General features: G+C 48.2%; 1 protein-coding gene across 2 annotated transcripts in view; it reads right to left on the bottom strand.

Annotated features, from left to right (window-relative positions):
- LOC149365404 (uncharacterized) overlaps window positions 1-21455 on the bottom strand; it is a 220182-nt gene extending 198727 nt beyond the window's left edge. For both annotated transcript variants that reach the window (XM_089542260.1, XM_089542282.1), the window contains exon 1: window positions 21276-21455. The gene's annotated coding sequence lies outside the window, so the exon portion shown is untranslated. The remainder of the gene's footprint in view (window positions 1-21275) is intronic.
- Window positions 21456-27186: the final 5731 nt, after the last annotated feature.

Genomic DNA, 27186 nt, shown 5'->3' with positions numbered 1-27186 from the left:
ACTCGACCAAATAATTCATCAACTAGGAGCCTACAGACACCCCGCCCTCGATGCCGAACTGCATTACCGAATTGAAAAGTTCGCGCGTCAGCATCCACTGCCAAGCGAAGCTTGATGTAGCGTCGCCTGCAAGGCCATACGGGCCCGAAGATTGCACGCAGAGTACATACGAACGAAAGGCGACGCCCCACGACAGTGGACAAACGAAAGCCCCCAGCAGGCAAGAACATAAAAATGAAAGGATAAATACAGCAGGTAGCCCGAGACGTGCCAACAGAGCTTCGCTCTTGCCGCATGCAGTCACCAGTCCCCAGTCACCAGTCCCAGTCAAGCCCTGGCGCCGACGGCACTCTAAAATTTTTTACACTCTCAAATGGTGTAACGGTCTTGTCCCAGGGCTAACACCAATAAAGGGTGTTCAACACCTTAATTGTGTTCGTGAGCACTCTATGGTGTTCGGGTGTTTGTGAACAGCCTAAATGTGCTTATGAGGCGCTACAAAGGTGTTTATGAACATCGTAAATCGTGTTAGCCCTAGGACACTGGAACAACTTTTTTGCACCTTTAAGGGTGTGAAAAATTTTAGAGAGTGGTTCGCACAAGTTCTGCCACATATACGGTCACATGCATGCATGCATGCATATACGTCCACAGAAATGAACAACACGAGAGAAGGACACGCGCTGAGAGAGAGAGAGAGAGAGAAACAGCGGCGAAGCGCCCGTCACCAGGCCAGCGTGTTGCGCCCGGCTGCCGAGTTTATTGTTTTGTTGCAAGCTTTTATTTTTTTGTTTGCTCCTTTCTCGGCGCCGACCGAGGGACAAGCGGGTCGTGCGTGCCCCAGCCAACCCGGTCGAGGCGGCGGCTCAGAGCGGCTCGCTTTTTGGCGCTGATCCGCTGACCACGACTCCTTTCCACGACGAGCAGCCCTCGCGACAACACTGACACGACGCAGGAACAATGCGTGTCGGTGGCAAGTGGAGCACGCGGGGACGCGTACGATTATGGCTCGGGAAACGCGCAGGTCGGGCACGCACAGGACCAAAAGGGAGCGCCGCTAACAGCGTGCAGAATATTCCATCACAACATCGGTACCGCGGAACACCCCAGTCTGTGGAATATTGTTTCATAATATTGCACAAAACTGCGGTCTGCATCGAATCGGTCGGCGATAGTTTGATGGACGACGCATGGATTACCTCAAAAGCTGCCTGCAGCATCGTGGCGGCATACGCTCAGGAGGCGAATCTAATCTTGACGGGGATGACCCATGAACATCCTCATGCACCCATTGTCACACGCCATGCGAAGATAAATCCAGCCGGCTGCATTTACTTTTGCACGGTGTGTGTTAACGATGTATGAGGACTTTCATGGACCAAGACAATCGGTATGTGCAGACTACACTGAGAGGCCTTTGCCCTGGTTTTAACTGACGATGGTGGTTACGAAACTGAGACTACGCGCTCCAGATGCGGTGTCAGAGGACCTTCTATGACACGTGCTCTACAGAGGCAATATATAGGGACAGTTAGAGACAGGATGTTGCAAGCGGAATCTTCCAATGCAGCACTTATCCCTTAGCGCACTAATCCGATGGAGTACTAACCTGCCTACCATAAACTCAAACACAAGTGTTGCTGCAGTACGCAGTACGGAATTGCTGGCAGACAGAAAACCAGTACTTTTAGACTCTGTACGGCTGAACAAGCAGGCTACCAAAACACTGTCTTCCGCACATACGAAGCGCACTGTAGAACTATTTTCAGTGTAGCGTACGCGGAAAAGAACATAGCTAGAGCAAAGAACGCATCCAATGTCTCTGCACCTTTGCACCGACACTTGCGGTAAAACAAAGCCAAGATCAGCCGAGACCACGGAAACGGCGCAGAGGAGCACAGCTCGAGGCGGCCAGAGGAAAAGTGAACCTCCATGCAGGCACGTTCCTGATCCCCGGGGAGCCTCTGCAAAAGGAGCTGGGCTACGAACTCCCTTTGCGAGGCATACTGCTCTAAAGACTACATACACCCGGTCCCACCGTATATATACGGTATCCGCAACTGCTCAACAACTTCAACCACGAAGCCTACTGATAAAAAAAAGCACGAAATGAATTTAAAGACCCAGAAGCAACACAGGCACGCAAAAGAAAAGAGGCAGCTACCACAGCACGCCCAAGAAAGCTTTTTCCGGGTGCAAGACGGCAGGGATCATTTCTCAAAGCGTCTTCGACCGTACACCGAAGGCCCCGTGTTTATTCACCGCTACTCCTTCCTTGAGTGTCAAAAATCACCCCCCCCCCCCCCCCCTCACCATCTTGGACGAGACCGGCCGGGAAGGGCAGTCACTCTTCGCACCCCTTTCCGACATGATGTTTGATCAAAGCCGCAAAGTCGCGCGGACCGCTTGTACATGCCGCGTATATATATATATACCGCCGCGCGCTGTACGTGTCATAAGCGGGTCAGCACGACCGAACCGCGCCGTTCGCTCCTTAAGATCACACGACGAGGTGCAGTACATGTATAGCCTCCTTCGAATGCTGAGCCGGACCTCGCAACCCGGGTCCCAACAAAGAGTGTGCAAGAACACCGCAGGAAGTCACGCTTAGCTTAGACTACAAAAAAAAAAAAAGAAAGAAGCACAGGCCCTGCACACATTTCCGAATCACAGGCCGCATATATGCGGTACTTATCTATTACACGCCGCTGGTCAATCGCTGCATTGAGCCCCCCTCCAACAACAAGGTCCTGCACAACCGAAGTGTCGATTCCGCTTCGAGAGGGGTCGCTCCCATACCCTCTCACCTATTTCTGTTCTTCTGTCCATCTTTTCGGTGCGTACGCGAAAGAAATGGAAACAGGAAGTGTTCCGTGCTGTATACGGTTCACTATTGATCGATGCCACTGTTGCCTATTGAACTCAGATCGCACCTCACAGCGAGAGGAGGCTTTATTCATTTCTTTCCGTGTAGGGACGATTTCTTTTCTTTACGCCTTCCTATTCTTCTTTCGCTATCTCTCGCAGTCGGCACGCGAAAAAAATTGCATCGGCGGCGTGACGACCGCATCTGTTCGTCTCGTCGATGACGCTAAGAAACCCCCCTTTGCGAGGCTATTCTTGGACGCGGCGGAATACACATACACAGGTGCTCACCAGAGGTGAAGAATACCCCTTTGAGAAGACGCGTCAGCCTCACGACATGCTAGAGAAATAAAAATAAAAGCTAAAAAAGAGAAAAAGTTTAGTAGTTGCTACCTGCCTCTCGTACAATACCTTGGATTCGACTGCCTGCGGCATCGCTCTCTATCTTCGAGTACAAAATCGGCGGCTTTCGAACCAGCGGCGCGGTTCGTTTATTCTCCCACGACTTACACGTATGTAGTATATATATAGTAAGAAAAGCTTTGTGGTAGTTAAATACCCCGGTCACGTTCCAACCACTATTCATACCGCTTCACGGACGCCGTGGTGGGGCGTTACAATATGACGCTAACAGAAATTGATCGCTCGGACCCAATCCGCAACATGATGGCAGGCTTTGCGAAACAGCCTCGTATATATACCGGCCGCTCTCAATGGCATCCGACATGAACGAAATACGAAATAGCAGCTAGCGCCTCGTGGTGGCGTCTCATCGTGACACAAAAAGGTAGACGTCGCGTACTTGACTGCGCCTTAACGAACGTGACGAGACATTTTTGTCTGATGGTAAAAGAGCGCGTAGAGAAGCCCAGCTACACACTGCTGTCAAGAAAATTTTTATCTGTTCGCTCTGACTTAAGTGCCGCGAACGCTTCGTACTGAAAAGTTAAAATTTCCAGTGGGAATACACTGCGTTGGTTAGCACTGCTCGACTGAGAGGATGAGTTCGGAGACTACACGACAGTCAAGCCGGCCACAGGGCTTTTATTTTTATCTGAGCTGAGGAGATGTTAGCGTCCTTTCTCGGAACCAGCCACCCCTCGTATACATATATGGTGTTTAGTTTGTTCGATGCGAACTTTTTCTTTTTCATAACGGCGCGATTATAGATACAGAGCACAGATTTAGAAGATATGTCATGAGAATAACTATAACTATAATAACTATAACTATTGGCTATTCAACTAACCTAACTAACTAACAGCGTTCTCGACTTTTGAATGCCTAACTGAAGCAAGCAAGTCACAGGGTCTCCTTGCACTAGCTAGATGGAAGCTCTCCACATGACCAGGCATGAAAGCGCATCCTTCAATACGATCCCTGATGCCTCCGCCGTAATTAGCTAACATGATTCCTTACACGCTTGCATTGCTAGTAAAATCTTTTCACAACATTCAGACACAGTATAAGGCACTCGATACCTGAGAGACGAATAATTCGGTCTACCCTCTCTCTATCTTAGAGAACTAATTTCGATTGTTCTAGTGCCATTAGAACGTGAGTACTTCTCTTAAGTTTGTGACGCACAAATTTTTAACGGCTGCGAACAGAGAACCGCTGGCAACTCCATCGGTACTCGCTCGAACTATTCGTGTGACCGAAAAAATTATGGCAAGCCGCTCATGTAATGCTGTCTCAAATACCGCGCTCCGCCCGGTGATGCACGTCGGCTGCTGTCAGACCGACAAGGCCGAGTCACTGAGACGGCTTCTATTCCCCCCCCCCCCCCCCCCCCCCACACACACACACATCCATACACCAAAAAAACTAACTAGGAACTCGTCTCGCAGCGGTTTCTATGGCGATGTAACTAATGACGTCACCACCGGTGGAAACGAGAGAATTTTTCATGAAACGCGGTGAACCTGAACTAGCACCACTGAACATCATTTTGTGGAAGGACAAGACGGAGTACAAACGTGGCGTCCAAATGAGGAAACCTTAATTACAATTAGTATTAACCAAACGCACCCATAGGGACGCAAATGAAAGCTATACGGTTTCCTCAAATCTTCACAGCTGGACGTTTCTGAAACCTTCGCAGCTTTTGAAAAATCTTAGTTCTTCAACTGCAAAGAAGCAAAAAGCGAACTGCACAGCTTTACTTTCTAGCCATAGAGTTGTGCTTAAGCTGACGCTAACTATATTAATTATTTCCCTCCATAAAATTTTAATCCTCCCTAAGGGTTTTCCCCTCAACTACTGGACTCAAACTCGTCTTTGGCCCCACTTTCGCGAAATCCCGCCCCATTGTTTACAAATATCACTACGAACTGTGCTTCTTCCCGCATTTCGATAGCCCACTTCTTTTAAGGTGAAATGCGGCACCCGGCGGACCGTACGGCCCCCTCGGTGCCAGTGTTGCGGCGCGGTGCTCCACGTGTTACGTGGGCGCTTACGCGAGCAGCGGCGTCCCGCTCCGCTTACGGCGAGAGGAAGAGATGAAAAATGAAAAAAGGGAGAGGCGAAAGCTGCCTCGTCCTCTTTGCGTCGCTGGCACGCGAGCGACGGCGTGAGTGGCCTGGCCGCGGGAACGCATTAGCCGAGGCAGACTGGCCGCGCGGCCTATCCACACTGCTCGCCGTGATGGGCCCGAGCGGTGGGTGCCCCGCACTTGCCTCTGGTCGCTACATGCTCCCGTACTGCATACGCCTAGCTGGCACAAGGGTCTCTCTCGGCAGCATTGACCAGCAGCAGCGGTCCGAAAACCCCCCAGTGACGTCACCATCGTCTCGCATGACGTCAGCAGTAGAATGTAAGATAGTGACGTCCACAGGGAAGAAAAACAACATCGCGGGAAATTGGACCAAAGACCTCCAGAATGCGAGGCGACCATGCGACCCATAGGCCACAACACCGCGCTGCTGCTTCGCGAATAAAGGTGAACCCTGACACCAAATTGCTGGCCTACACATCTCTAGCTCGGGCATCATTGGAATATTGTCCGGTAGTATGGCATCCCCACCAAGAAAACTTATCTAGCTCTATAGAATCAGTGCAAAATAAGGCAGCACGCTTTATTTTACGGTCGTACTCTCCATTTCAGAGCGTTACCGCAATAAAACAGTCTCTAAATCTTCTGGGCCTCAACATACGACGCAAATTCTTTCGCCTATCGTTGTTCCACTCCCTCTACTACAACCATTCATCTTTTGCACGGAGGCACATCACAGCAGCACATCACATATCATCTCGAACCGACCATGCGCATAAAATTCAAACAATTTTCGCCCGCACAAAGAAATATCAGAATTCCCCGTTAGTCTTGGCTATAAGGGAGTGGAATGGTTTACCTGCTAGCATTGTAGCTATCACTGAACCATCATCTTTCCGTTCAGCGCTACTAACATTTCTTGAATCAGGCGCAGCATTGTCGTCTGTTTGAACTTGTCGCCTTGTACCCCTGCTTGGCCGTATGCGTGTACATATTATTTTTGTTTATTGCCCAGTGCACCATGCCCACGATGTTAAAAAAAAAAAAAACTACCGAATTTGATCATTAACACCTAGTTCTTTTGTTCTCTATCTGTATTACGCATGAAGTGAAGTTTGAGTAGTTGTGTTATTTGCTGTCCCCCCCTATGTAATGCCCAGCCGGGCCCTTAGGGTATTTAAATAAATAAATAAATAAACTTAGTGTATGAGTTTCCTCACGACTGTATTCTATTGAGTAGGTGCGTCATTAGAAAGGAATGAATCTTCAGTGAACCTCTCAACAGAGCTCACGATGAGACAATGCTTTTGCATTCAAAGCACGTAAGTGGTAGTAAGTGCCCTTTGAATTTTTTTTTTTCTTTTTGAAGAGATACACACAACAAACTTCGAACGTAGCCTAACGATATGATTTGTTTCACTTGGCCATCAGGAGATGCCTTGTAGCAAGTTTCAGCCACAGGCGTTGCGTGGAACATAATTTAATTTGATTTATGAACGTTGTCCGGTGAGCCGCTCTGCATATCCACTCGTATCGTGTGAAGTCAAGGTGGACTTGCCCCAATTATTGTGACGTCACCTAGCCGAATGGTTATTCGCAGGAACAACCAGTGCTTGCAGGCAACGTCGACGTCATCAGGAATGTGGTAGTCTAGGGTGGCCGATCCTCTATGACCTCAAGGTGCATTTAAGCGCTGGCGCCGACAGAGACCGAAACTTCCGGTACAAAATAGGTTGCGATTAATTATTAACGCAGAACATTAGTGTTTCAAGCTCAATTGCATAGTTACTACGCCCGAAGGCCTAGAAACTATGCCTAGTAACGAGACAAAAAAAAGAAGCGGACATCCAAAGCTTCGTGTCTGTACCCTTTTCAGGCAAAGGACTTCCTGCAGATTAAAGGACTCCGAAGTCTCTCATCGTACGTCCCATGCACGTCATCCGGATGAACCGGAAGTAACCGCATTCGACAATCCCTGCGCGGTCGTGTTACCCACTCTCACAAGTAATTCTTCAGACTGACGAAGACAGTCTGTAGCACCTACAAAGACAGGCATTGGACAGCCTAGTGAAATTTTTGTTAGGGCAATTAGCACACTCCCCAGAAGATGACGTTACGCCGAGAAGGAATTCGAACTAAACCGAGAAATTTCTCCATGAACTTCCTTCATGGTTGCGTCAGAGTGACCTCAAGACTGAAACTGACTGAAACCAGGATCGAAAAAGAAAAAAAGGAGAAGTCCGGCGGCTTTCAATTCGAACCAGTCGAAAAGAGCCACGACTGCAGAAAAAAAAAAACAGTTCCGTGTCGGTTTTAAAGCGACACAGCGTTATTTTTCGGCGCCGACTCGCTGGATGCGGGAGAATAATACAACGGCCAATCGAGCATTTCGGACCAACTGGAGAAGGTGATGCCACCCTGACGGCCTGGTTCTGATGCCACAGGGTCTTTCGCGCAAGCTTCTACTACATATTCACTGCAAAGCAGAATGCTTCCCCACACATGATCGCACATGACTGCACATGATTCCATGTAACTTACTGCAGACGCGTTGCACTTCAGAAGCAAGCACAGAACGCATTGCGGTCCGCGCCGCAAGCCAATAGTTCAGTTAGCTTACGACGAGTAGTTCTTTTTTTCGCGATTATTTCTCTAGAGGACACGAGAGTTGAACCTGAAAGGAGCACGCAGTTCAGGGGCTCGAAACGACATTCATGTTGAACAGACAATGTAGTGAGGCTACTCAAGAGTGACGTTGAGTAAATAAAAGACCCACAAAACTCGCGCCAGTACCCTCAGATCTCATTTGGGATTCTTTTGGGCAAAGTCTGCCGCTTTCGGCTACAATGAAAAAGAAAAAAGAACGACTTAAATGGTGTAGGATATCAGTAGACGTCTGCTGTGAACACTTTTTTTTTTTTTTTAACTCTGCGTCATGGACCGAATAACGTCAACTGTTCTACCTCCTCTTACACCCACGATCACGCCGCAAAAGGGCAATAAACTTATGCCCCAATTCCAGAGCCAATTTCGTTAAAAGCGTACTCCCCAGCGCAATCCAGACAGGTCACAGAGCTGGCCTGAGCGTGATCAGACACTCCGGATCTTCACTTCCTCCACAAAGAGACCTAAAGGCACAAAAAAAAAGTTTGCTCCTAGACGTTTAGCTTACGGCTGAACTGTGTTCCGATCCCATCTATCAGCCTTCTCATCATTCAGCTTTTCTCTCTCTCCTCTACAAGTTTACTCTTCTCTTCGTTCCCTACTTCTGCACCTTCTCCCATTCGCTTAACTTCGTCTTGCCTCCCATCCCTGTGTTCGTAAACTTCATCAGGAGCTGGTAGGTACTGCACTAGGAGCGAATTCACCCAGCATACCAATCTTGCTGAGGACATTCTGTGTCAACTGCTTCGCTGTACCTGGTAGTACAGACATTTGCACAGAGCGGACAGAAATCAGAGAAACCGGCGCACACTTGCGCACACACCGTGAGGAAAGAGACCATAAGGAATTATCTTTTCAGTGCCGCATGCACAGGTTCCTTGCCGTGGTTTCTCCGGCTCTTCTCTGAGGAGTGCGCGGCTGGCAAGATGGCGGCGCCCTGGATAAAGAGGGTCTTTAGAAACTCGAACATAACTTTCTATCTCCACTCATACTACATCCGCAATTACACATGCAGATGAAATGAAAGCAAGGTGGGATAGAGAGCACGCACTTTCGCATATTTTTTTTTCTTTTGTGTGTGTCTCTCTTTCTTCATTTCTTTCGCGTTACGTGTCCAAAAATAAAGAGAAAACGTTCTCGGAACCCGTGTCCCTAAAAAAGGACAGTTCTCTATAGCGCAACTCGCGCACCGTCATCTGCCAACTGTCAAGCACGCGTACACGCACGCACAGGGCACGAATCGTCGCAGCACGGAGAGTGTCAAAAGCGAGAGCTGGCTCCCACCGTCAGACTCCCCCCCGGTGCATTCACGAAGGGACGCAGGCAGCCTACGCGACGGCGAAGACGCTCTTCCCGCACCGAGCCCCGCTTTTGTGCGCGTGTCGCGCGGAGATGAAAAATTTTGAAGTAAGAGGAGGGCAGCTACTCTTGGCTGCTTTTTTTCCCCGCTGATTTACGCTTTGAACTCTCACACAAACACATACGCGCGCATACGAATGTTGCGAAGGTGAAAAAAGAAAAAAAGAAAACTGAACTGGCCCTCGCATCCCCTCCCAAGCAGCTACGGCGCAGGCTCTCGTAGATTACACTCTTGCAGCAAGGCGAATCCCGCTGGCGACTGAGAAAACGGTGAGCAACCGTAGAGAGAGGCGCACACGAGAACGGGGGGCTAGGCTAGCTTGTGCTGTTTCATCCCAACCCATGGAGGGGAAACATGCCCAGAAATTGTGGAAAAGTGAATTTCTTAAACGGGAAGTTGTTTACGAATTCACGATATGTTTACGCCTATCGTAAGAGTGAAACATGACAATCAATATATTCGCTTATCCCTCCTCTGTATGCTTCTAGCTTTCTGCTATTTATAGTCAAATTTATTTATTGTCAACACTTATTGTCTATTGTCGTAGAGAGCTTATGCTACGCATCCAAAGATTAGTCTGTTACTATCAATATGTTCGTAACAGTATCTTGCAATATTCCACAGTTGCCTCACAATTAAAAGTGATGTCCGAGAAAGCTGCACTTGAGAGATAAGAGGGCGGGAGGTACACATTAATGATTACTGGATACGTCTGCCTTCATGCTGAACAGAAAGAAGTAAAAAGGGAATAAGCTGTCCTCACCCTTTTATAAACGGGGTTGCTCTAGAGGACAGCTACTCCCTTTTTCCTGTCATATAGGCACATTCATGTTTAGAGTGTGGAATTGTTCCCATGTCGTTCTAAATATAGCTCAGCTGGATCGGTGCAAGTGAAATAATAAGAAGGAAGATACAAAACGCGCGTAAGGTAGGAATACATTCCAAATACAGCAAAGAGGAAAACCATTTTTCTCAGCTCGAAAACGCGGAAAAAGTGCAAAATGTGGTACCTATGCAGTGCACAGTGAGGTCTCATTTCACTTCCGTTTCCTTACTTACGTGAAATTTTCCTTTCCAGTACAGTAATAGTTTGCTCTTTCACAAAGGAAAATGAAATTCCCTGCTCTCACAAACTTCGAAAATACTCCGCGAATATTTAGTCTTCGAAAATACTTTTTTGATTCGAGGCCTCAACACAACATCGCCCCTGCTCCGTACTCATTCAGATGCACACCCCTGGAAATGTCGTGAACGTTGCTCAGACATATTTCAGAAACTGACCAGACGGCAAAAACGCGCAGGCGCAGTAATCCCTGCGCCGACCATCGGGCGATGATCAGTGAAGATTACCCACCACCCAAAGCTCACCGTGACTTTGTTAAGTTCGAAACCAATTAGTTTATCAAAAGTAAATAAGGTCAATTATATGCTTATAGTGACGTGCGAAGAGCCAAATAAAAATGGCAGAGAAGGAGGAGAAACAATAACAGGTTGATCGGTTAATAACGAGATCACCACCCTCACGATTATGCAACCATTACAGGTTGCATAATTGTACGGTTCGCTTTGCTTCCTTGTTTTCTTTTTTTTTCTAGACGCTGCCCAAGAGACTGCAGGCCTGTACCGCTTTCCGTCAGTGCGCAGTGTGTGCGTGTTGTATCACTTCGCTCGCTGCAGCCTGGGCACACCGTTGGTAGCAGAGAACAGAGGACGATGTTTAGCAAATCTAGGCCATCAGACAAAAAAACTCGTCGAGTCAGGAAGGCAAGCGCAGAACGGGCAGTCATTAATTTGAATTAATGAGCAAGCGTTCGAAGTCTAGCAAATAAACGACAAAACAGCCAGCATGCAGTTTAAGCGACTGCGAAGCGTGCTGACGGCCTCACACGCAGTGAGGGAGCCACGACACACAACGTATACGGATCGACCGGTGTACAGCCTTTCACACGAAACCATCGCACGAACGCCTGCGATCTATAGAACGATCGCGAAACGTCGCGAGCAGTCACCGGTGTTCTCTGAAAAGTGTCGCAAACAGCGCACGATATGGGACCCGTTCGATCTCCTTGCGAAGCACAGTCGCGATCGATGTAAAACAATGCAAGGGACAATCCGTACGAAAGCAGTGTTTTCTTACTTCTTAGGAACCCTGTAAACAGTTCGATGCACACTCGGGCTTGCTCAGTTAGTGTACAGTCAGTCTCAATGAACACAGCATATCCGATTCTCACAGCTTGAGTTGATGCAACATTGCGTTGATACACTTCAAAACCAAGATGAAGCTTCTCAAGGCTATCGTCAAAGCGGGCACCCTGCACGTGCGAGCAATTTCTGTTAACAAACCACACGAACCAGCGTTCATTGTTGGGCGGCGAGGACTGAGGTGCATACGAAAATCCGAGAACACCATGGCAGAACACAGAATCGCAAACATATCGTATTAGTCGGCGATCGGTTGAACGCTGCAGAATGCTGGAGGACGTCTGATATCCAAGAGGGGTGCTCATAGTCGGGTAAAGTACAGAAACTGTGCGGACGCTTAAAGGGGCTGCGAAACACTGCTTGGGGGGTTACCGGCTATACTTCAGGTGGGTTCTTTATGCCACACAGATGCTGACTTAAAAAGAATTACAGGAATCGATGCACACGAACGGAAGTTATTCAGAGAAGAAATTTCAAAATACAAGCAAACAAAACGCTGCCCTCAACTCGATTTTGGCGGGGCTTCCCACTCCTATTTCGCTCTCCCAATGACGGCACCTGGCGCAACCAATCAAAACAGCCAGCCAGAGCACGTCGCGGAAGTTTGTACTCCATGGTTGCCTGCTCTCTGTAACTCGTTCTTGCTGAGACTGGCAGCGTCGTTTCCATGCCAGAGCGCCCCTGGTGGTGTATTTTTATTTTACTTGCTTTGCAGGGCTTTTATCTAAGACAAACAAGTTGTTTTTGTTGATCTAATATAAAACGCAGACAGGTGACAAAATGTGTCTCTATTTATTCACACAATCTGCAGTATATTTACTGTTTGTTTGATCATCAAGCTCGCGCCAGGTGATGTCATATCCGTTGCTAAAAACCCGCCACTGTGTGGAGACACCATCAGAGCCATGAAGTTGTTTTTGGGAGGACATTGAAATAATAAAAAACGGAATATACGCGGTGTTACCGACGCCAATAGCACCATTATAACTCACTGTATGCAATCAACAGGCAAAACAGTTAACTAAGATAGTGTTTCTGGGCCCCTTTAAGTCACCTTCAGAGTGGAATGCGCATTTGTCACAACGTCTATTGCAACCTCTGTGCACGTTTGCATCAGTTTCTTTGCAATCTCCGGTCCATCAATCGGCATATACGGACTGCTAGCTGCAGTTGCAGCTGTCCATTACATATTCTCCAGATTTCACATTTCGATCTTCTATTTAGGTAACTGTCAATGAACTAGGTTGCTCACAACCCGGTGGACAAGCTGTGATGACGTCACAAGGTAACGTGATCTGTCTCGACCAGCCATTAACTTACGCAAGATCACGTGACCTCTCTCGGTCAATCAAGAAGCGTTGTGATGGCGTCACAAAGTCACGTGACCTCTTGACCTACGGGCGAATCTTCCCCTACATCGGCCCGGTTTTGGTGCGACGACTACTCTAGTGCTACCGCATCAAAAGTGCGGCTGTTCGTTCACCTGCCCGTTTTATGATGGATTCTCGCAGACGCTCTTGGTCATATGTTTTACTGTGGCGGCAGTAACAGCAACGCTTACCTGTGTGCAGGCAAAAAATTTTCTGTGTGAAGCTTCGGCGAGTGACGCCTCCAGAAGCTCCGCCCACACCCCGTCCCCCTAACCCTCCAGAAGCCGCACCCGCCAACAACCCACCCACTTCCGCCCATTCCCCCCCCCCCCCCCCCCCCTCCAGAAAAATTCTGTCACGTGTGTGAAGCCTCGGCTTGGAGTAAAATCCTTCATTACAGTAAAAGCATGAAAGTAATCAGCGAGCGCAAAATCCAAATGCTATCGCGCCGCCGCGGTGGCTCAGTGTTTATGCCACTCGGCTGCTGACCCGGAAGACGAAGTTCGATCCCGGCCACGGAGGTCGCATTTCGATAGAGGTCAAATGCTAGAGGCCCGTGTAACTGTGCGATGTCAGTGCAGTCAGTGCACGTTACAGAACCCCAGGTGGCCGAAATTTCCGGAGCTCTTCACTGCGGCGGCCTTCACAGTCTCTTTGGGAAGTTAAACCCCTCTAAACCAAACCTAAACCAAAACCAAGTGCTATCGCTGCTTTCTAACATCGGGGGTGTCATTTTTTTTTTGTTTTGGTTTGATGTGTATTTAGAAGACTTTGGAGTCATTGGGCCCCACTATAAGCTTGTAAAAGCTTACATACATAAATGCATGTCCCGCTGAACCTTTCACTTACATACGCACCGGCAAAATACACGAAGGGAGGGACGATATCCAGATTCCGTGTTTGTTTGATTTTCGTCTGCAGGAAGTGAAAAGCGTCTTCCTGAACCACGCGGACATTACGCAAATACGTACATAAAGCGAATTATATTTCGTCCTGGCCGCTTCGAAGACTAATCTATCCGGAGACGAAGGCCCGACTCTCCTTCCTTCTACAATACGTACTGTATACACACACCGCGTAGTATAAATCTGGGTCCTTGATTCCCAAGCGAACAAGGGCCAACACTTCAGAGAAAGGCGGAGAAAAAAATATATAAAAAAAACGTCAGAATCCATAGCAAGCAACCCTCTCCCTCTTCTCCATTCGCGCAATCGCTTCCGACATCGGCCGATGGCAGGTATACTTAGATAACGGACGCACTAAGGCCGCGAGGACCACTCGGCCGATCGCGATACAGATAGCGCTCGTTACGCCGCAAGCGCTGCCGAGTGAGGGTGTTGGCCCACCCAAGGAAACGTCATACCGTATTAGCTCGAATTCACGAACCCCGCTCCGCTTTGGCTTTTTTCGAGAAAAACACCCTGACCTCGCCTTCACCCAGAGGAAGGGCCTATGCACTCCTACGCCGCAGAGCACGCTGCCGCGATCGGCCTCTGTGGAAAGGAGGGTACAGCGCCGCGACGTGGTGCATTCGTGAGGCGGCATTCACAGTTCTCACACATATATGGCCTTCAATATTGGGCGACTCGACAAGGTTCAGCCACGTTTAGCAAACCATGCCTCCATGCCCGGTATCGGAGGCCATGGCTCAAACTATTTCATTAACTGAAATTTCGCGCTGGTTTGTTCGCTGTCTTCTTCAGTATCAAAAGGTGCTTTGCCTATGAGCATTCCACGATGGAATGATGGTGACAGTACATATACCGACTTCTTGCGGGGCGTCCCCTAACAGTGCTGCGTATTTCGTCAGCTACAGCATTAATTATATGAATTTTAGCGCCGCCGCTAGCGCTCCGCTGTTTCGCACGAATATTCGTTTTGTACGGATGTCCGCACAAGTAGCAAATAGTCACACAAATATTTGATTCGTACTCGATTCGGCTCTTTCACTGTTAATTTTGTATTCGATTCGGTTTTTCGACGGGCGGGGGGATTTGATTGGGATTCGTATTTGAACGGACCCGTGCTATTCGTATTCAATTCTACAGCAAAGCAAGGCTATACAGGGTGTTTCACCTAAGACTTTCTGCAATTTTTAAAAATAAGCTATTTGAATTAGATGCGCGCTTTTTCTGGCATAGCATTGTCAGTGGTGAAGTACATCATAATGCAGCTAAGACGTGCTAACTAGCAGGCTTGTTAACCAATATTTAATAGTTTACTTTTAAACTATTACCGTTGGGCTCCTTAATTATTAAGAGACATGCAGCCCACCGTAAGTAATGTCCATATTCGTTTTTAGAATTTCGAGAACGCGATTATCCTCGGCGCTGTGGCCCAACAAATTTCGCCTATCATCGCGCCAAAATACATGCGGTTTGAGAAGCTTGCAGGCAAAGCAACCTCTCCAGTGCACGTAACTCGTCGAAATAGCCAAATTTTGTTGGGCCACAGCGCCGAGGATAATCGCGTTCTCGAAATTCTAAAAACGGATATGGACATCACTTACGGTGGGCTGCATGTCTCTCAATAATTAAGGAGCCCAACGGTAATAGTTTAAAAGTTAACTATTAAATATTGGTTAACAAGCCTGCTAGTTAGCACGTCTTAGCTGCATTATGATGTACTACACCACTGACAATGCTATGCCAGAAAAAGCGCGCATCTAATTCAAATAGCTTATTTTTAAATATTGCAGGAAGTCTTAGGTGAAACACCCTGTATGTATACGGTTCAGATTCAAAAAATTACTCGCACACTCCATATAAAAAGGAACTTCGAGCTGAGAATTTTGTTTTTTCTTCTTCCAAGCAGAAGGACGGTCGTTAAAAATAAATGACGGGCTATACAATGGATTGAAGGGGGATATATGCGAGATCATTCTTCACAACCTTTGCGCTATCGTTCTGCAGCCTGGTGCACGAACTGTACCACTACCGCTGTTTAATTAGAGCCGATGTTTCCTTCTAGTTGTTGTTATGGCAGGTGGAGAGCGGGAGCTGCCCCTAAACGCCTCCTGCCACCTGGTGGAGGTTTCACACAGCTTCCGACGCCGACAGTATTCGCCGTCGTGGTCCTTTGAATGCTCTCGCATTAAAAAGAAATATTGACCACGCGCACACTCGTAGCAGTGGTACAGACTGTATATCGGGCGTCGACGGCAAGGGAGATCGGCGACCTGACTCCTCCAAGATTGAAAAAACCTCACTCTATACAGAATTTATGAACAAAATACTAAGCCCATAACCAGGAAATTAGAGATTTTTTTCAGAAAACATATGCAGTAATTGTTAACGGCTCATATTGCTGGAAAAGGACTTCCAAAGGATAAGAACTGTCACGAGAGCCCGATATCAGTAACTGTGCAAAAAAAAATGACCACACAAAGCGCTGAAAGAAGTCTACAACAAAGTTACCGTTATAACATCAAGGACGAGATGGGCTTGTATTCGCGTCAGTACGGTAACAACCTGCAAGCAACAGAGAAAGAAGGAACGCCCAAGGAAACAAAAGCGGCAGAAGACAGCAGACATGACGGCGCGGCAGAAACGGCCGAACCGGACGCGGTTTCTTACGTACGCCCGGCGGAATGCGGTCCATTTTCTCAAACTTCCCCCCCCCCCCCCCCCCCCCCAAGTGGGAGAAGAGAAAGGGATGTCTCCCCCTCCCCCTTCGTGTACCAGGACGCGCCGCCTCGAATCCTTTCCGCGTTTCCGGAGCGTTTTGCTACGCTTTCGGCGACGGGGCTGGACGGTGAATCCTCGCCCCGTGCGCCGCGTTTCCTAGTGTGCACGTGCGTCGTCGCCGAGTGCGCGCCGGTTTAGCCCGTCCCGTTTTACAGCGATACCACCGGTGATGGCCAGGCTTTCTCCGCGGTCAGCGGCGTCTAAGTGATGTTGCCACCATCGTGACAGAGAACATAAACGACGATGTTGGCAGGTAGCAACACCACCTAGAGTTCTAGACAGTGAATCGGTGATGGCATTACCATATGGACAGTGACGGTGTTCCTGCCACCAGTTATAAAGGGTCTAAAACGACATGTTAGGGAATATTAGGGGGAGGGGGGGGGGGGGGAGGGGGGGGGGGGCATTGTGTAGAAAAATACTTCCCAATGGACTTGTCACTCCGCGGAATTGCCATCCATTCAGATGGTCCGTTACCGACTTGTAACCTGGGGGGTCAGCAACACCATCTAAGCAGTATCTAGGTGGTGTTATAAAAGGTCCGTAAGTCACGTGTGGTATGGAAAGGGTTGGCCAGTCACTTAGACAACTGGTCTCTACGCTATGTAATCACTCATTTACATTGCCGCCGTCTGGACAGATGGGGTCCGTAAACGACTTATGGTCAGAGGAAGGGGTGGCGACACCGTGTAGACAGATCGCGTCGAGGTGTTGTTACCATAACAATGAGGTAGGTGCAGTTGGTGTTGCTGCTCCCCCGGCCCCTAGAAGTCAAAGATTTCAGGACTCAAACTTTATGGTATTATGGGGTTTGACCTCCCAAAGCGACTCATGCTGTGAGGGACGCCACAGTGGAAGACTCCGGATCATTTCGACTACCTGGTGTTTGTAACGTGCACTGACAACGCACACTACACAGCCGCCAGTATTTCGCCTCCATCAAAATTATACCGCCGCGACCGGGATAGAACCAGCGGCATTCGGCTCAGCAGCCGAGCACCGTAACCACTGAGCCACCGGTATCCCTGGACACCAATTTCAATTGTGAAAGAGTTGTTGAATATTGTAGGTACTGTTACAGAAACAATGGTCCATTCCGATTCGCAGCAAAATCTTTCTTTCAAACTTTGTTCAGCGCCCGCATCGAGTAAAGATTGCCAGAGGAAACCGAAGTTTTTTTGTTTTTGTTTTTTTACTATAACAAAAACGTTAAAAGCAAAAAAATACAAGCCCGCCAAAGGAAGATCTGCGGATATATTAATTATTACAGGAATCTTAAGATACATGAAAAAAATACGCTCGTCATGAATTTCTGGGCATGTGTCGACCGCTTATAGATCAGGCCTGCCTGGGTAACACTGTCTTTGGACTGCAGGCGTACCCGGAAGCTTTCAGTTGCGGCGTACCACAGTATCGAGGTGGCATTGGGGCTGAGTCCTCTCGAAAAGTGGCCGTCTACGCTCATGCTCTGGTCTCTAGACAGTGTTGTTTGTCGACGTGATGTTGCTACTAGACCACCAGAGCGGGTTGAGTTTTTTCTTTTTTTCAGCCACACATGCAAGCACCACAACAATTCCGTTTCTGAAGCTGCTCGCCACGTCTGTTGGCTGCCTGCATATACGCGCAACTGCGGGGCTCACCGCATGGCAAGAAGACAGCGCGCGAATGAGGAGGTGCGGACGCGTCGCTTGTCATCACGAGACACCATCTTTCAACGGCTCGACGCGTGCAGGGTTTGCGAAGGAACAGCCGTCTCTTCGACGACTGCTCACGAGAGACATTAAATGCGGTGTGAAAAGATGCGCCTCCCTCATTTTCTGCACAGCGCGACATATAACATTTTCTCTTTGCAACGATAGCTTCATCAGGCGCGTCTTGTGACGATCGGGTGGTGATATTAGCAGTAGTGGTAATAACTGAACGACGGATGTTTGTGTTAGCGCTGGGGAAAAAATATCACACTTTTTTTTTTTTTTTTGCTGCTCGTTCAGCCTAGTACTCCTTCATAGTAACGTAGAGTACCAACGACGCCCCTAAAACAAGTTCAGGGGGTGTTGTACGAACACGTCACCGCGCATGCACATTCAACGTTACGTAAACGTGGCACGCTCTGCGTAGTTGCAATGTAAGCACATAGTTCTCCTTGTATGGACCTTTCAGTAACTTGCGACGTTTAGCATAGCGGATCTATGCATGTAAGGCGCACAGTGTACCTAGCGCGGCATTTTCGAGGCACGTGATGATGTATCCACGTTGAACGATCAATTTCAGCAGGTCACCGCGAAACTTATGGTACAGCTTCGAACTATTTCAGGTTGGTGTGTCAACACACACTTATCGCGGTATTGAACAGAACCGTATCATCGCTCTGTTGTGCTCCTCCACATAATCAGTGTCATAGGGCTGCTGGCAGATTATACGCAACACAGACGGAAAGAGAGAGACAGAAAAAGACGAAGAAGCAAAGAAAGAGAAGTACAACAAGATCCGCTATGCACCCTGGCCAATCCCCCGCCGTGGGTATTTGCCAATTAAGCCTGAAGACACCATCATCATCAACTGCGCACCCTGGCCAATCACCCGCCGTGGGTGATTGGGTGATTGGGTGCCTTAAGCCTGAAGACATCATCATCATCATCAACTACGTATCAGGGATGCCCCGTCATCGCTAAATGTCTGAAATAACTGCGCCAAAGGTTTAGTACTGAAGTTGTAGGCAGGGTTCTAGGCCCCATGCGGCGTCGGCGACCGACAAGAACCACCGAACAACGTGTTCTATCCTTCTCCGAAAAGTTTGCAGCCCAGGACTCAATTTTAGAGGCGCGGTTTTTGTTATCACGAGTTTTGTTAGGAATTATCGTCCACTCAAGATAGCAATATTTAAGAGAATGAACATCCAGTCTCGCAGGTCGAATGCACCGCCAAAGTGACATAAGAGGCGTTACGATCGCTCAGAAAGGATCGCCCGTATAAATGCCGTCAACCAGCCACGGTTGGACGGTTATGCAGCCTCCAAACGATTACACATCAACTGCTAACAGTTGCAAAACGTTTTACAAGACCATAGCCAAGACGCGGGAAATCTGAGCTGAGACCCAGGGCGATATGACGAGGCACGACCAGACGATGTCGACGTCAGGGCGAAAAAACCAATGGCGCCGGACGTCCGACGATTCCGGGGTGCTTCCGAAACTGCCAACAACCGCCCCGCTAATCATCGGGAGCAACGTCCGGATAACGATTGGGCCGGATACGGCCGCAGCGACGAAGGAGCTCCCGGCAAGACGCTACCAAACCACCACTCCGACACCCACTGGAGAGAAGCTGTTTTTTTACTCGTAGTCTGCTCTGGCTGGCTCCCAGCCCCGAGCGATCAAAGACGCCGAAGGTTCGACGTGGAAACTCCCGGTATATATATGCATGTTCGCAGCTGTGCCGCACGATATATATTGTATGACAAATCCGTGGCTCGGCGCGCACGTTTCCACGCCTGAGTCGCCGATCGCGAGGCTTCTAAGAAACGAGCGCTAATGCAGTATAACTTATAAGCGACCGCAAGGAGCTCTAACCGCGTGCCAAGCGAAGGCGAGCCGCGTGTTAGCGGCAGTCGCAGAAACGACGTGCTCTTGGCACAAACAGCGATCCCCTGCAAACCAATGTCTGATATACTAGCCAAAAGACTAACACAAAATATGCAGCGCAAAACACACTAATTGTCTTCTGGCACAAAACGTGTGCGACCAATCAAGCGAAAGCAGTCACAGGAAGGTTCTTTCGAAAGAAACGGCTGGCCCAACTCTTTCCAGTACTAGTGAATTCGTTACGCTGAGCACGAAAATGCGCGCACCAGTCGTCGTGAGACGATATAAAAGCAAAAAAGGAAGAAAATCGTGTCTCTGCTCCCGTCGCTAAGATCGCTAGCAAGCTCCGTGTCGGCGTCCACCAGTGAATTTCTAATGGGCAGTCTCTCTCGACGGGCTGATTTAGCTTGCCGGTTACGACGGCACGTTTCAAGGTTGGCAGCACCCAGTCCGGCAGCCGGTGCGCGTGCCGACCGCATCGACGGGCAAACCGGAATCTTTTTTGATATCGCTCGCGCGCGCTCGCCGGTAAGTTCGTCTCGACGGACAAACGGACAGACGGGGTCGCAAAAAGTGGAGCAACCGCGGCACGCGCTCGAAGCGTTAGCTACCGGCAAGCGGCAACCGACCTACCAAACGATGCGATCACGGACAACTAGGTTCCACCACTGCTCCATGAAGACCACAAATGTCGCCACAGACGCACACACAAACACATACCGGTGCGGCTACATGCCGCGCTCGCGGGCACGCGAGCCGGTACCATCCTCACTGTGGCCTTAGAGACCCAAAAATAACCAGGGGAAAAGCGATGAGCCGCGCAGTGGCTGGAGAGGTGTGTTGGTGTGATACCGGCTTCACTCTGAGGGCACTTGTCGCCGCGCCAACGACAACCACCGGATCACTCGCTGCATGACATCGGGTTTCAGGGGCCCAGTAGGTTTCAAACAGATGTCGTCGCCTAGCGCGAACGTAAGAAGCCGCTGACTCTCGGAGGCTTTCAGGAAAGCCGCAGCAACAAAACGTCCCGTAGTCGGCATCGGAGTCACTCACCGGTTAGCTGGACGCGTATCTCATTGTCGTGGACGAGCCGTGGGTGGTCTGTGTGTAAGGTCCTGGGGCGTGTCAAAGGCACAATTCGCACGCCGCGGGGCGAACACTGGCACAAACAGCGCACTGACGCGAACCACGCAGACACCGAGCCAACGACTGAGAGGAAACACGCGCCATCGCCTGTGGCGGCTCCTCGCCGCGGGGGCGCTAAACTCGGTTCGACGGCGGCGACCTCTCGCGCTGTCTTTCAGCTGCGCCGCTGCTGGAAAGCGGCGCTGCCTAACGCTGCTCTCAGTGTAAAAGTTGGCAGCAATTTAACGAGGAAATGTCAAGCGTACAACTAAATATTTCGAACCCGATTACTCTGTACCCATGAAGCTTTGTAATTATCTTCCAGCATACAAGTACGCTTCACCTTTAGAGTGTTTTGATGTCATTGCTGGAAACTTGAAGTCCTGAAAAACTCTAACAATATGGCCGCAGCTTTATCTGCTCCACTGGAGAGATGAAAACCTCTTTGATTGCAACCTGTTCACAGACATGGAGTGCTCTCAGCCCTACCACAGTACATTCCTTCGGTGTAGAAACTGGTTTTTCTTTTTGGTAGTGCTTTTGTTTCTGTCCTTGGCACGACCCATCGCCTTTATGCCTGCCTCCCGACTGGCGGCGTTTTTGAAGAAAGGGCAGAAGGAAATACTCGTTCGCGTTTCTTTCTCCCATCGTATTTTTTTTTATTTTAATCGGCGCTCTTCCCTGCCGGCGCGAATAATCGGCTTCTGGCCACGGGGTGCGTCTGCCCAGAGGCATTTTCTAGCTGGCGAGACAACGCATTGTTATTTTTTTTTAAATTCTTTTCGCTCAGAAGCTGAAGAGCTAGGGCTCTGTCCCCCTGTCTTTCGCTTGTTTCGGTGTGTCGGCTCGGTGGCGCGGTTTACAGGCGGGTGTACGAGCCTAGGTCCCTTCGCACTGTCGCGCCAGGTCGCTCCAGTGATGCCTCAATTTGTGCGTACAACAGACACATTCGACACCCGCGTTATATCCTCAGACGGTCGCTTCCTTTGAACCCTGCAGTGGTCTCATCTTTCTACTGTGTAATGAGCAGACAAGGGAAGGGAAAAGAGGGACTCGTTATGACAAACATGGCGGACGCCAAAGAAGTTAGTTTGGAGTACAGCTAAAAATTCGTTTGTTCATTGAACATGTTATTGTCCAAAGTTTTTGCAACACAAGAGCTGAAGTCTATCGCAATTTGAACTCAGTAATAGGGTTTCTAGCAACCTTGTCAAGCTGCAGCAAGTCTTTTTTGACCCAAATCTTCTCCGTAACGACGTGAGACTGACTGACTGACTGACTGACTGACTGACTGACTGACTGACTGACTGACTGACTGACTGACTGACTGACTGGCTGGCTGGCTGGCTGGCTGGCTGGCTGGCTGGCTGGCTGGCTGGCTGGCTGACTGACTGACTGACTGACTGACTGACTGACTGATTTTTTTGCTGATTCTTCCATTGCTTGAAAGAGCTCGCAATACATATAAACCTGCGGGATTCCTGGAAGGAACGTAATCAAGCTCAGCGCCACTGGGCAAAATAAACGCACTCACATTAGTAATGACCACATGAAAAGTTCATGTGTGTGTGTGTGTGTGTGTGTGTGTGTGTGTGTGTGTGTGTGTGTGTGTGTGTGTGTGTGTGTGTGTGTGTGTGTGTGTGTGAGTGAGTGAGTGAGTGAGTGAGTGAGTGAGTGAGTGAGTGAGTGAGTGAGTGAGTGAGTGAGTGAGTGAGTGAGTGAGTGAGTGAGTGAGTGAGTGAGTGAGTGAGTGAGTGAGTCAGTCAGTCAGTGAGTGAGTGAGTGAGTGAGTGAGTGAGTGAGTGAGTGAGTGAGTGAGTGAGTGAGTGAGTGAGTGAGTGAGTGAGTGCGCAGTCACGTGATATGAGCAGACAAGGAGGCATATATGGAGGGCTATCCTAACAAACTCCTCGGCCATCTCCTGCCCTCCTGTCTGCAAACAACGTAGCGAAATCCTCGGTTTTAACTTTATTTTTTTCTATGCGATGAGAACTGGTTTTGAGGAAAGCAGTTAGCGCAAAAACTGCCTCACTCCTCCTCTATGGATACCGCAATCGCGTCGTGAGGGAAGGGATGAAGATGGGAGCAAAAGGAGGAAGAGAGAGACGCCGTAGTGGAGGGCTTCAATTAATGTCAGAGATAGTCAACGTGCACTGACACTGGACAACCCACGGGCGTCATTCCCATTTCGCCTCCACCGAAACGCGGCCCCCGCAAGCGGTATTTGGTCCCGCATCCTCGGGCTCAGTAGCCGAACGCCGTAACCAGTGAGCCACCATGATGTGCCTTTATCCCACGAGTAGCACAAGAGGGTTCTCGCGCAGCTGCCGTTTTCCACCTTCGGTCATGTTACATCATGCAACACTAGCGAAACAAAAAGAAAAGGCGTACCACGCGTACCGTGGGCGCCGGTATGCACCGTAAAATTGCTTTCCGAATAAAAAGGCGCAATAATGTCTCGTTCCTCGGAGGACACAACCCCGCGGTTAGGGAAGAGAAAAAGAAGGAAGCGAAAGAAGAAAGAATATGGCTCCTCCTCATGCCTAAGGTAGAGCCAACAGGGCATTGCACGTTTCACTGAGCGCAAACTGAAGAGTTATTACAGCTCATTCTTCGAGTGGATTAAGATGAGAAGGATGTTTCCCTTTCTTTTTTATTGCTCCTGTCACAAGTAAAAAATATATATATCGTCTCTCCTTGTAGTGTCGCAAGCAGTGAACAAGCATGAGGGCGGGCCTGCAGACGTTTCGTCTCGACGCCACTTGCTTCGCACGCATGACCTGTGATTAGAGGTCGTAAAGCCGTGGTGTCTGGATTTCGTACTAGCGAGTCGGACGTACCGAGCCGGTCCTGTGGGCTGCGGATTGCGCGCGTGTTCGGCGGGGATATGTCAAAGGGCTCGATGCCCACTTCCCGCGTTGTTTAGCGTCTGTCTTCAGCCCTCTCTCAATCTGAATGCCTCGCCCATGTATACACGGACGTACAAAATGTTTATTCTATACGCAGTGCCAACTGCTCCAGTAAGTTCACCTTTCGCTTAACTCAGCTTCCTTGACAGTATGCGTGTGATACCTGCATGCACGCGTCAAGTGTAGGAAAACCACCTCGTCGTAAAGTAATTCATCCTGCCAGCGTATACAGCAAGCTGAATGACACGACCAAGATAACATTTCAGAGCGAGATCTATGGGGTCCGTACAGGTGCGAGCCATATAAGAGGGGACGCTTTGTCTCCACTCAAACGGAACGGTTTTTTTTTCTTTTTTTTTTACTCTTGCGTTGAAGTTGAAGAGCCATTGAAGGAATCGTGTGTCTAGACAAAAGCTGGTTAAGAAAAACTGAGAAGTTTCGGGCATTGTAAGAAATCACTGCCTACACTTTTTTTTTTTGTTCTTATCACAAGGCAACGCTTAGTTGTAGTTCTAGATGCAAATTTATTTTCCGCTTCTGGATTAAAATATAAACACAAAGGAGGTCAGGTGCCTGGAGAAAAAGTGCTTAGAAAAAAAAAGTAAAAGTGAGCTTCCCGCTCATATTTGGAAAATAATCGCTGAATAAATGCTAGAACAGTGTTCTCTTTCATGTTTCAGCCCTGTATGTATATGTTAATATCTGCCGCTGACTGCTTCGGTGTTCTTTCACATACTACACAGCTTTTTTTGTTCAGTAATGTCATTTCATTACTCCCCTCAGGTATACAACTTGAATACACACGATGGTGAATTTTCAAGAAGTAGCAGGCTCATCGCTCCTCGCTGTGTCGGATTGGTATGAGTTCTCCAGCCGAAGTACATTAGTTGTTGTCACACACTCTCTTATTGCAATTCAAATGTGTTTATTTATTTTTGTTTTATCATTTTCGTTCCAAATTCGCTACCGACTCAGCTGGTTCTCGCAAGTTTCTATAGTGCACACGAGTTGCTTATATAAATGTGCCCATCCTTACAGCTACAGATCGACGTCTGTTCCTGTATATGCAGTCGTTACGATGGAGGCTGAGGACTTTTAAAGCCGCAGCTACAGCTTTTACTTCAGGCTCTTCCATTAAACGAAATGAATGAATGAATGAATGAATGAATGAATGAATGAATGAATGAATGAATGAATGAATGAATGAATGAATGAATGAATGAATGAATGAATGAATGAATGAATGAATGAGATTGAAATGGAAAAATAGCCGTTATTCTAAGGAAACAACGCAGGTGGATCTCTGCGTGTGGCGCAAGGACAGTGGCTGTAAAGCCTGATGACACCTCGGCCCCCTTGCGCGAATTGTAGCTTGCACCAACACTAGTATATTTCCTGTGTTTCAAACACGAACGCAGTTACGGTAGGACAAAAATAAACACACTGCAGTGACAGATGTATATTTTCTTGGTTTTGAACAGGAACGTGGTTACACTCATAGTGCCTCTATAATGCCGTAATGACCCTGAGATACTAAATAAATAAATACACTTAGCTCGACCTTAGCAGAAGAATAAAAATACTTTACGCTTCGCGCACTGGAGCTGTACCCAACAATAACACCAAGCAGAACTGAGTTAATTTTAAAGTACACGCAAGAGTAGAGGGATAAGGAATAAAAAAAGGCAACAGAATTCAGTGCACAATTTGGAACTGCATGATAACTATGTATAGATGTATTTTCTAGCGCACGTAGTTTGTCTATTGCTCCAGAAACCTCTTTGAAGAGAGCTAAAAATTCTTCACAACGACTTAAACGGCAGGCTGAAATAACAGCAAATTAATGCAGGTCGAGCAGCTTAGCTATATGTTTCCTCTCTGGTCTTTGTCCAGATGTACTTGTCAACCCGTGATAATAATAAATTTGGAAAAAGATGGTTGCTTAAGCACATTTGTTACTGAGTGCTTATAAATTTATTGTGTCCGAAATACGCAATTTTGCAGATTTAATACTCTATCATAGTTACACACCATCGTATAGCAATTCTGGATAAAATAATGTGCAATATATTGATCTTTTGAGCCTGAGACTTATACGACACAGGCAACTTCGCTTAAACATCCAAAGTTAAGAAAGAGCGCGTCAAATGGATAAGTCCACGACCAAGGTTCATTAAACCGTATGCCAAGAAACTTTTGGATCCACACTTCCTCCAAGCAGTGGCCTTAAAATTTAACCTTGACGCCATTATATACTACATACTTATTGATGTGTCTGAACACTATATACTTAAGTTTCTTGTATATGCATCCCCAACTTTATTTTTCCAGCCACTAGGATAGCTGTCCCAGATAGGCATTATCTTCCTCTCTTTTATTTCTTGGATGTCTCTGCCTGTAAGGAGCACGCTTCTGTCATTAACAAATAATGCGATTTCAGCAGGTGTGTGTTTGAGCTCAGTGATCTTAATAACGTATGAGAGAAGTACGACTGGTCTCAGTATTGGACCATGTGGGACATCCGCTTTTATTAAGTAATTTTGGGGCCTATCATTGCTAAAAAAAATTATAGTGGCGTCTCACTGACAGTTGGCTCTCAGAAAGTTCTGAGCTGACACCTTTTAATTCCGTACCGGTTTTATTTCCTAAGTAAGCTGTCGTGATTTCCGGAATAAAAGGCTTTCCGCAAATCGAGGTCGATATCTAAGGTTCCTAAGGCGATACCTAAGGAGATACCTTAGGTGATTTCAAAGTCCCAGAGGCGGCACCTCAACTGACTCAATGTGGCGGTAGTATGGGGGACTGCTCCATTTCTTGCATTTCTTTATTTACGATACATTCGCTTGTTTATCGACGGAGGCTACCTCGGGCGAGTCAAAGTCTGTTATGCAAAGGTTTAAAAAGAAATAAACGAGACACAAGGAAAGAAT

The sequence above is a fragment of the Amblyomma mixtum genome, chromosome 1 (assembly GCF_055824585.1).
Source record: "Amblyomma mixtum isolate Tamu chromosome 1, ASM5582458v1, whole genome shotgun sequence".
Lineage (NCBI taxonomy): Eukaryota > Metazoa > Arthropoda > Arachnida > Ixodida > Ixodidae > Amblyomma > Amblyomma mixtum.
The sequence above is the reverse complement of the archived record's forward strand: the minus strand, read 5'-3'. Positions and strand labels throughout refer to the sequence as shown.